Below are 11,837 nucleotides of genomic sequence, written 5' to 3' on the forward strand. Positions count from 1 at the left end.
GCCATTCTGATGGGTGTAAGGGGATAGCTTACTGTGGTTTTGATATGCATTTTCCTGATAACTAGTGATGATGAACTTCTTGTCATATGCCTGTTGGACTGTATATCTTCTTTGGAAAAACATATATTCAGATCTTTTTCTCAAAATGGATTAAATTAAGCCTGAGACCAGAAACCACAAAAGTCCTAGAAGAAAACATAGGTGTTACACTCTCTGACATAAATAAGTCTTAGCTATATATATATATATAGCTAAGGATCTGTCTCCTCAGGCAAGGGAAACAAAAACAAAAGGCCAATGGCACCTAACCAAATGTAAAATCTTTTCCAGAGCAAAGGAAACCATCAATAAAACAGACAAGCTACTGAGTAGGAGAAGATATTTGCAAATGATGTGTCTGGTAAGAGTTAATATCCAAAATACATAAAGAGCTCATACAACTCCATATTTGAAAAAAAAAAAATCTGATTTAAAAGTGTGCAAAGGACTTCATTCTTTTTTCACTCCCTCCCTCACCAACCCTTACTGAACTCCATCTCTCATCTCTGCATCCAGGTCTAGTATGTTTATATGACTGTCATGTTCTATCTTAGCAGGTTTTATCATGGACACCCCCTGATCCTCAGACGTAAGGTATAAGCGTGCATGCTCAGTTGTTTCAATTGTGTCCAACTCTTTGTGACACTATGGACTATATCCTGCCAGGCTTGTCTGTCCGTGAGATCCTCCAGGCAAGAATACTGGTGGGTTGACATGCCCTCCTCCAGGGAAACTTCCTGACCCAGGGATTGGACCCAGTTCTCTTGCATTGCAGGCAGATTCTTGACTGCTGAGCACCAGGGAAGCCCCGTTTTCTCCTCTACCTTCAAGCAAATCTTATCAGTGCTGATGTTTTGTCTTGAAGGATCATTAGGAATATGTTTTTAAAAGATGGGTAGTGCTTTCCTTATAGAGGAAATAGCATGTGTGAAATCACAGTGGTGAAACAGAGCCAATTGTGAAGACTATGTGCCAAGAGAAATAATTCTTAGCCTGGCTTGGCAGCCACTTGCACCAGAATCTCCCAGAGAGTGAATGTTAAAAATGCAAATTTGGGGGCCCTATTTTAGACCTGGGCTTCCCTGGTAACCCAGCTGGTAAAGAATCTGCCTGCAATGCAGGAGACCTCGGTTTGATTTCTGGGTGAGGAAGTTCCCCTGGAGAAGTGATAGGTTACCCACTCCAGTATTTTTCCCTGGAGAATCTCCATGGACAAAGGCATCTGGCGGGCTACAGTCCCTGAAGTTGCAAAGAGTCAGACACAACTGAATGACTAAGCACAGCACATTTTAGACCTATGCAGTCATAACGGCAGAGCAGGCTGTCTAGGTTTTTGTATAATAAATAAAGTGGTTCATGTGAGAGCAGGCATTATAGATGCTCAAGTTTGAGAATCATTACATCAGAATTCTGATATTGTATGGTATAATTAGGAAAGAGCCTGATTATGAAGAGCTTAATCTGCCTCAGTAAAAGAAACATTCAACTTGTCTTGTGGGTTATGTAAATCCATGGAGGGGTCTCAGTCGATAGAGATTTTCATCAGACTTGCCTTTTAAAAAGTAGAATGTGCAGGAAACGGCTGGAGGCTTCTCTCATAAGGTTTTTGGTACTTTGATTTTTTTTTCCTTCTATTTTCTGTATTTTAAAAATATGTATATTGTAAAATATGTATTATATTTTTAAAAACACTTATTGCTTATGTGCCCTTAGTGGCTCAGTCTGTCCAACTCTCTGCTACCCTTTAGATTGTAGCCTGCCAGGCTCCTCTGTCTTTGGATTTTTCAGGCAAGATTACTGGATTGAGTTGTGATTTTTTTCTCCAAAAAACCTTGTCAAGTTATCCAAATTTCAAATGGTGCAATAGACATGGAACAAGGGGTGAATGGGTTTGAATAGACTAGAAGTAGGGAGAAGAATCTCAGGCAAGACAAAGGATAATCATCAAAGATTCCTGGGACTTCCCTGGTTTTCAAATGGCTAAGACTTCCTTTCCAATGCAGGGGGTGTGGATTTGACATCTGGTGGCAGAGCTAATGTTCCACATGTCTTGTGGCCAATAAGCCAAAAAATATAAAACAGAAGCAATATTGTAGCAAATTCAATGAAGACTTTAGAAATAGTTCACATAAAAAAAAAAACAAAAAACCTCTAAAAAAAATAAAGTGACTACATCATTAAAAAAAAAAGATTACTCCTAACCTAGTTTAGTATCACCACTATTATGAGACAAGATCCATCTTAATATATGTGAAGAAATATTTGGGGATGGTAGATATGAAAAAGAGTCAGAAGTTAGACTTGAGGCAAAGGATTGCCAAACTAAAGTCAGGAAGTTTTCTAAAATTTAAGTAACAAACACGAGCAGGGGATTATTACACAATAAAGAAAAAAAAAACAAAACCTGATTGGATCCCACATAACTAATACTACTTTTGCTAATGAGCACTTGACCTACTTCCTTCAAAGATTGCTTGTGTTTGTTATCTCTCCAAGCTAAAGATCGTCAAAGCACTAGTAGGAATATTTTTGGGTGCAATCAAACTAGACAAGTAGAATACTCTTTTGCAAGCAGTTATCAAGTTAGTGGGTCTGTGAGATAATAAGACAAGATGTAAAGCTATGGTTTTTCACCTTCATCTAAACAAAACATGTTACTATCACATTCATGTACTTGTATTCTTGAGGTAGCAGAGATGGCAAGAAAGAGTGTATCTGGATCACCATTTGTAATCCACTTGAACCTCTCTTCATAAAGTTAACTACATACTTATATATCAAATGCAATTATTTTCTTCTACAATCTAAAGTCAGTTTGTTTCAATAGGCTGTTAGCTCTAGTACAATCAGTGCCCCTGATTGAATGTGATTGCTTGGCCTTTTCTCTCCCTAAGAACTAATTGATTAATTGTTGGTATGATCTATTTCCTGTTATTTTTCCAAATAATCTTAGAAATGTTGTTTGATAAATATTTAGGCATTGAAGAATTTACTACATTTACAGAGATGGTCTCCTAACAGTAGAACACATGAATTGTGGCTCAGAGGTTAAAGCATCTGCCTCCAATGCGGGAGACCCGGGTTCGATCCCTGGGTCGGGAAGATCCCCTGGAGAAGGAAATGGTAACCCACTCCAGCATTCTTGCCTGGAGAATCCCATGGATGGAGGAGCCTGGTAGGCTACAGCCCACGAGGTTGCAAAGCACTGGACATGACTGAGTTATCTCACTTTCACTTTTCACTCTGTGGTTGAAAAATCTAACTTCTAGCAATAGTCAAAATTTCACAACTAACTCCATCAGTAGACATTAGTGTACAAGAGGAAGTTATAAGTGACAGTAAAGAAAGAAATAAATGGGCTTGAAGGTTGGAAAGAAAGAAAGAAAAAAAGTGAAGTCACTCAGTCGTGTCCAATTCTTTGTGACCCCATGGACTGTAGCCTACCACGCTCCTCTGTCCATGGGATTTTCCAGGCAAGAGTACTGGAGTGGATTGCCACTTCCTTCTTCAGAGTATCTTCCCAGCCCAGGGATGGAACTTGGGTCTCCCGCATTGTAGGCAGACACTTTACCATCTGAGCCACCAGGGTGAAGGTCGGAAGCTGAAACTAAATCTAGAAAGTAATGTGTGTTGTTTGTGAAATCTCTTCTCTTTATTGTAGAAGGGAGCTCACTGGGTAGTTGCAATTTGAAAACTGATATTTCATCTTATATGGAAGATTTATAGTAGAATTAATTCCAAATCTTCTTGGTAGGAAGAATGCAAAATATCCCCAAATTATGTGCATGTCTATTACTTTGAGTATTAACAGTGAATTTAATACAAAAATCACAAAATAATTACATATATTACTTATTTATATATATAAGTAATATATATAAAATATATATATTACTTATTTATATAAGTAATAAAGCAGTCAAATATAGCCGTGTCTTTTTTGAAAAAGAAATAATTTCAGCATCCAAAACACATTTTTATTAAAATACATATATTTTAAGATAGCTTACTACATTTTGGAAGTATAGTGAAATGTGGAAAATGCTTCCCTATGTGAGCCCGTTGAAATCTAACTCATATCAAGTCCCCATCTTCCTTCACATTGCATTGAATTGCTAGAGATGCATTCCTAGTCACAGTATAGCTTATACTTAACACACTCCATAATTGAGTCTTCATTCATTTCTTCACAGGATTACTCATAACTGCTGAGGGGCTCAGTCATTTTGTGGAGACCTAAACAAGAAATCATGCAGCCAGTTGAATTAAGCAAAATGTGCCATGGCAAGGAAATTATGAAGAATAGTTAAAAAAAATGGATAGAGCATTTTATTAATGCTATGCATTAATCTCTGGGTTTAGATCATTGTACAAATGACAAACTTGAGCAACAACATAAATATATGAGAAAATAGAACAATTGGCTGCTTTAACTCAGCTTTCTCTCATATATGCCCACATCTTTGGGCTTAAAAGTGAATATCTCTATGGAAGGTTGCAATTTGAAGTGAGCGTAACGTCTCGATAATTCAATGCATGAGATGTTGCATTCTCTGAGTGAAATCCTATGTGTCTATGGAAGGTCAGCCTGGCAGTCTCTGGGCATAAGTTTGAGCAGACAGTCTTGAACAGTTCTCCTTTGTGATTGCTGTGACTGGCCTTCAGTGGTGAGTGGCAAATTTACTCCGCTCTCACCAACCTGAGAGAAAAATAAGGCTTTAAGTTAGCACTTTCTGCTCCTTCTTAACCAGTCTATTTAATGACACAGATGGAATGAGTGTTTTTTTACTTATTCATTTAGCATATTTTTATTGGTTTATTGACAAACTATGGTTGATACTGAGAGCTAGGGTCACAGATATGAAAGACCAGTCTCAAGTTCTCACAGGACCTAAGAGCACGAAGGAAGCTCACGGACCAGTTTCAACCTGGACCACAGTTTTGGTCTCCTGTGTTGAGGCCAAGTAAAGATGCAGCCATTTGACTTTATTTTGCTTTTGTTAGTTCTTTGAACACAACTTTTTCTAATCCCATTTTTCTGGACTCTTTAAGGCTAAGTTGGAGTCACTAGGAATTATAGGACTAACTATATACCCTACATGAAAGATAAAATGTACCATTCGAGGGTCAAATAATACAAGTCACGGGAATGCATGTAAGACTATTTGACCTAGCACAATTCTGATGGAGACATTCCATTCTTTTTCTATTTATTTTACTATGCAACCAGAATTGCATGTTTTGCTGAATTCATTTTTTAAGGTAAACAAAAGCCAGTATAGTCCCAAGCATAATTGAATAAGTGTATTAGATTTACCTTTTCAAGTAAAACCTACAAACCTAGACAATATAATTAGTTAATTCTTTTCAGATGTTCACAAAGAAATGCAAACCTTGAGAGAAGGCAAATACTAGAAATTATGTATTTGCTAGCTGTCTCCTTGGGGATATTTTCTAAATCTTCACTTTGCAGTATGGTGCCCATTAACCACATGTGATAATTAAAGTTAAAATTAATAAAACTATGAATCCAGTTCTTCAAACAGGTCACATTTCTAGTGCTCAATATTGAATGTGGTAGTGATCTCCACATTGAACAGTGCAGAGATATAGAATATTTTCATCATCAGAGAAAGTTCTTTGGGCAGTGTCATTCTAGCCATTGCATAGGAAATTGAAATCTAAGCAGAACATAGGGTTCACTTTAAAGTAAAAGGGTGGTAAGTTCTAGGGTGGTGAATTAGCTGGTATTTGTTGAGAACTGTACAGAAAAGAGAGCTGTGTAGAGAGGCACTGGGCTGTGCTGAACGTATATGGAGCAAGACTCCATGAAGAATGTAAGCAGAGACACCAGAGGTCATACAGTGTTGGGAGACCTTAGAATTATATCCCAGCCAGAGTACTTTGGCCACCTGATGCGAAGAGCCGACTCATTAGAAACGATCCTGATGCTGGGAGAGATTGAAGGCAAAAGGGAAGAGGGTGGCACAGGATAAGGTGGTTAAATAGCATCACTGGCTCAATGGACATGAACTTGAGCAAACTCTGGGAGATAATAAAGGACAGGGAAGCCTGCTGTTCTGCAGTCCATGGGGTTGCAAAGAGTCAGACACGACTTAGCAACTGAACAACAACAGAGTATATCCCAGACAGGTTCTTGATAAGAACCTCAGGCATTCAGTTGAGGCTATTAAAAATACCCACTTTGAAAGTAAAAGCCATAGTCTAGAGTAGAGGCTATGCTCGCAGGACTAAGGATGTAATCAATATAGAGTCATATTAATAAATAATAAAAAGTCTGACATGCTACACTCTTTAGGTGTGTAGGGTAGTGATGTTTGCAACTCACTTAGAAAAGCATCAAGATGTATGAATAGGTGAATATACATAATCAAATGAGTATAACCAAGTATTGACAACTGTAGAATCTAGATGGTGGTTTATGAGTTTTCTTTGTATAATTCTTAAGCTTTCTGTATGTGTGAAAATCTCCATGATTGCTGAGGGAAAAAGGATGAAAATGATTTGCCAGAAATGCAACTGTCTGAAACACAATATGGTCAGAATGAAGACTGTTATGATCCAGCTGCCCTCAATATATTATCCATGGTATACAAGCAGACAGTGAAAACTGGTAAGATGTGAAGGAACAGGAAAATAGGACAGAAACAATCACTGAAATAGATAGGCCATCTGGTGAGATTAGAAGACTAGAAATTAACAACACTCATTGTCAATGTTTAAAGAATTTGAGAAGAAACTAGAAAAAAAAATTGTGTGGTATCAGAAGGGGAATGAATAAACAAATTTTGGTGTATTCATCTAATGCAATAGCACTACATGCAACAAGAACGATAAACTATTGATAGATGTCACTGAGCTTCACCCATGGGGTTGCATTATAGTGAGGGAAAGAGGTCATTCAAAAAGGAGCACAGAATGTGTTAATACACCTATATTAAATTTGTGAATAGGCAAACTGAGCCACTGTGATAGGCATCAAAACAATGCTTTTATTTGGAGGGTGGAGACTGACAGGAAGGGGTATGAGGAAACTTCCTAGGATAATGGAAATATTCCACATGCCCTTTGCAGAGTTATTGGTGCTGTAGGTTTATACCCTTGTCAAAGCCATCAAATTGTACTCTTAATATGTGTCATTGCCACCGTATGTAAATTCTGTCACAAAGTAAATCACATATGCATGTATGCACTAATATCAGATAGAAAAATTGACTTTATTTAGATAATGTTTTCAACATTCAAATTCAAACTCAATGCCGTTTCTTATCTAGCATTTCTATTTTAAATGTGCTACATTATAACTGACAGAGTGATCTATGCAAGGAGATTCATATTAATGTAGCACTGATGTCAAAATTACTGTCCCCTCACTATGTGCCTGTGGGAAGTACTAATAACATAACATGCATTTTCTCATTTAGTTTCTTACAGCACTGTAAAATATATTCTATTTTACAGATTAAGAGATTGAGGTAAAGATGCAAAATAATGGTGCTGAACATCATGCAGCTAATAGAACAATAGAGCTGAAATGAAATCCCCAATTTTCTGATCCTCAAACCCACACTCTTAACCTACTAATTTGAAGTTTTATTTTTCATACATACCCCTTTCTTAAGGCTGGATTTACTTTGGTGTATGGAATGAAGTGACTCATTGGAAAAGACCCTGATGCTAGTAAAGATTGAAGGTAGGAAGAGAAGGGGACAGCAGAGGATGAGGAGGTTGGATGGCATCACCGACTCGATGGACATGTGTTTGAGCAAGCTCTGGGAGTTGGTGATGGACAGGGAAGCCTGGTGTGCTGCAGTCAATGAAGTCACAGAGTCGGTCATGACTGACGGAACTGAACTGAAGGAATTATGTGAGCATTTCATTTCTTTAGGAGAAGTAGCTTATCCATCCAACTTTCACATCATGTTGATTTTCTATCCATTGAGGACCCCGGGTGATTTCCTTCTTTTCTTGGTAGCAGGACTACAATTAGTGTCTACACTGAGTGAAACCAACAGAAAAAAATTTCATTTAAGGTTGATTATAGTAGTAATTATGTAAAACTATCAATAATAGGCCTTTGGTAGGGGTGAGCATATGCATGACTTAGTGACTGAACTGAACTAAGTATGCACATTTGTTGTTGTTCAGTTGCTAAGTCATGTCTGACTCTTTGCGACTCCATGGACTGCAGTATTCCAGGCTTCCCTGTCCTTCATTATCTCCTGGAGTTTGCTCAGACTCAAAACCATTAAGCCAATGGTGCCGTCCAACCATCTCATCCTCTTTTGCCCCATTCTCCTCCTGCCCTCAATCTTTCTCAGCATCAGGGTCTTTTCCAATAAGTTGGCTCTTCGCATCAGGTGGCCAAAGTTGGAGCTTTGGCCACCATCAGCTGGAGCTTCAGCATCAGCCCTTCCAGTGAATATTAAGGGTTGATTTCCTTTAGGATTGACTAGTTTGATCTCCTTGCTGTCCAAGGGATTCTTAAAATTTCCAGCACCACAATTCTAAAGCATCAGTTGTTCAACACTCAGTCTTCTTTATGGTTCAACTTTCACATCCATACATGACTACTGGAAAAACCATAGCTTTAACTCTAAGCACCTTTGTTGGCAAAGTGATATCTCTGCTTTTTAATACACTATGAAGGTTTGTCATAGCTTTTCTTCCAAGGCACACATGTCTTTTAGCAGGCAAGTTTGGCCTTGAAGTACAAAATGAAGCTGGGCAAAAGCTAACAGTTTTGCCAAGAGAACACACTAATCATAGCAAACACCCTCTTCCAACCACACAACAAATGGTACTACACTTGGGCATCCCCAGGTGGTCAATACCAAAATCAGATTGATTATATTCTTTGCAGCTGAAGATGGAGAAGCTCTATACAGTCAGCAAAATCAACACCAGGAGCTAAGTATGGCTCAGATCATGAGTTCCTTATTGCAAAATTCAGGCTTAAATCGAAGAAAGTAGGGAAATTCATTAGGCCATTCAAGTATGACCTAAGTCAAATCCCACATGATAAATACAGTGGAGATGACAAATAGATTAAAGGGATTAGATGTGGTAGACAGAGTGCCTCAAGAACTGTGGGTGGAGGGTTGTAACATTGCATGGGAAGTGGTGACCAAAACCATCCGAAAGAAATGCACGAAAAGAAATTCGCATTTACTCACAGGCTATTTTTCTAAGAGCTATCTCAGTGTGATGGGAGCTGTACATTTTATTAATTATGTGATTCAATTAGGTGAAATTATGGTCAAATAAAACTGCTATTTCTTATTTTCTTTACTTAATTGGAGGTCAATTTTCTTTGAGTACTGCGGTACTTAGAAAAGATAAGTTCTTTTGCTTATCTGGTCATAATCTTTTCCTCTGGCCATAAGTCTTTTCTCTTTTCTTCAGTTTTTTCTAAAGTATTATATTTGTAATTGGAATACATTTGGTGATAAATTAGTGTCAATTTCTTACCTTTTTCCAAACCTCTGACAGAAAGTGGATGTTTCTAAAGATATGCTTCAAGGTCTTTGAAAGAGTTTGTGTAGAATGTCCTAAGTAGAACCTGTAGCTGGTGGCAAACATAGTATAGTCTACCATCTGAGTTTATTCCACTAGTCACCCAATGTTGGTACAGAGTAACTAAACATTTGCTTGTAAGCAAATTCTTAAGCTAGGAAAGTACCTTTAAATAACAAGAAGATTTTGAGAATTTTTCTCAAGGAAACCTGTTTTCAAATTCTGTAACTTTTTTTCTGATATCATCTTGGGAAAATTATTTTAACTTTTGGAAGCTGTTTATTTGAAAAAACAAGAACCAGCATTACAGGGTTTTATGAGGATTAAATCAAAGTTTGTGATGTATTTGATGGTAAATGAATGTTACCATATATTAAAGTATACCAAGATATTTTACTCCTACTAAGGAAGCAGAAGGAATAGTGTTTAAGAATATAAAATTCAGTCTGGAAATAGGCAATCAGTGTGTTATCATGTTTATCAAAAGCTAGTGACAGCTTTTTTATTTCTTCATGTGACAAGTGTCAAAATCTTAGCTTTCAGAACTCACTGTATTTTGCTCCCACTCGATGTCAACATCTACTTTAGTTTTTCCTGTAGCCCCCCAAATTCCTTTCTATTCACTCCATATCTACCATTCATTCTGTCCAAACCTTAAGTTCTCCCCCAGGTTTAATTTATTCATTCATTTCCTCAATTAATAATTAATTAATTGACTTCTTCATCCATATAGTCATCAAAGCATGCTTTTTTAATGGGGATAAAAACAGTGAAAAAGATAAAAACCAATTCCTGTTCCTGTTTTTGTGGAACTTACACTACTAAGAATGAAAAGAGATAGCATGACTGTATTTAATTATGTATGCCATGAGGGAGAGATAAAGGAGGTTAGGAGTGAAATACCAGAGGGAATTAGTAGTGTTAGGACTGGCTATAGAATTTGCAGTCTTATGCAAAATGAAAATGTAAGGTGCCTTGTTCAAAAACTAATAAGAATTTGAGGATGATGACAGACCAAGCATAGGACTCCTTGTACCCACAGAGATTGCATGCCTATGAAACCAACTCTGCATACAATGGAGGGCCAAGGAAGGGTTTCTTGAGGCAGTGTTAATTTCACTGGAGATGTGAAGGATAAGTGTGGGTCAGGTAGACAGTTTCAGACTTCTGTTTTCATTTGTTATTCCCTTTTAGGCCTAATATATTATTTCCTCAAGAGCCATCAGACTCATGTGTTTATAGCAAGGAATGATGAAGCTTTTTCAATATTGGTCAGGATGTTGGTGGAAGAAAGATGCAGTTACTTCTTGCCATTTCAGTTTCATCTCTCATGGGTATCAAAAAGCAAAGTTTAAGGCCAGAATTATGACTCATAATTTTTAAATATCAGAGTTTATAATTAACAATCTTTCTTAGATATTTATGAGAGGACACTGGGCTGCGAATTTGGAAACCTGAATTCTTGTCTTAAATCTGCCTCTTTATGACAAGATATTCTTTAGATCCTAGCTTCCTAATCTGGGGGAAAAAGTTATTTAAGTTTCCTATTAGTCTGAGGCTTCACACTACTGACAATAGCATTTTCTAATTTTATTAAAAATATAGTATTTCATTTTATCTTTGTCTGCTTTTTTGGAACATAAAGTCACAGTGTTGGCTGAATCACTGACAGCATAAATACAGCAATAGCTGCCAAAGGCCACCTTCCATAGGCAATCTCTTTTCTTAAACAACCATATTAAGTCCCTAAGGTGAACAGTGCTATTCCGTTCTTCTGTTAGATAAAGGTCACCTCTACTGGCAACCAATTTTTGTACGTCCCTAGGGTAGATGCTTAAGACTACATTTGTTGTCTGTATTAACTTCTCTACTGCATCTGTTAAATATCAAAGTAATCTAAGTCTTAGATATTGAGTCACTTTATTCTCAAGATGAGACATTTTTTTAGACCAAGAAACCTCAGATAGCATAGTTTTGGAAAGGTGAAACTAAAACACTTTGATTTCTGAAAACTTTCTTAAGTTTATTAGTACATTTGTACAGTTTTAATACTGTACATATTTTCTATTATCAGACATATTAACCCAGATAATTTATGCTGTGATAATGAAGAACACACAACGAAATGTTTATTTTTCTTGAAAGTCCCCTGTAGGAATGGACAAATGTCCTTTGTGATATCATTCAGCAGTACAGGCTAACAGAATCTCTACCCAGGAGGTAGCTTCAGCTACCTTGATATATCAGGGAGAATTCCTTGA

The sequence above is a fragment of the Cervus canadensis genome, chromosome 11, assembly GCF_019320065.1.
Source record: "Cervus canadensis isolate Bull #8, Minnesota chromosome 11, ASM1932006v1, whole genome shotgun sequence".
Classification (NCBI taxonomy): Eukaryota; Metazoa; Chordata; class Mammalia; order Artiodactyla; family Cervidae; genus Cervus; species Cervus canadensis.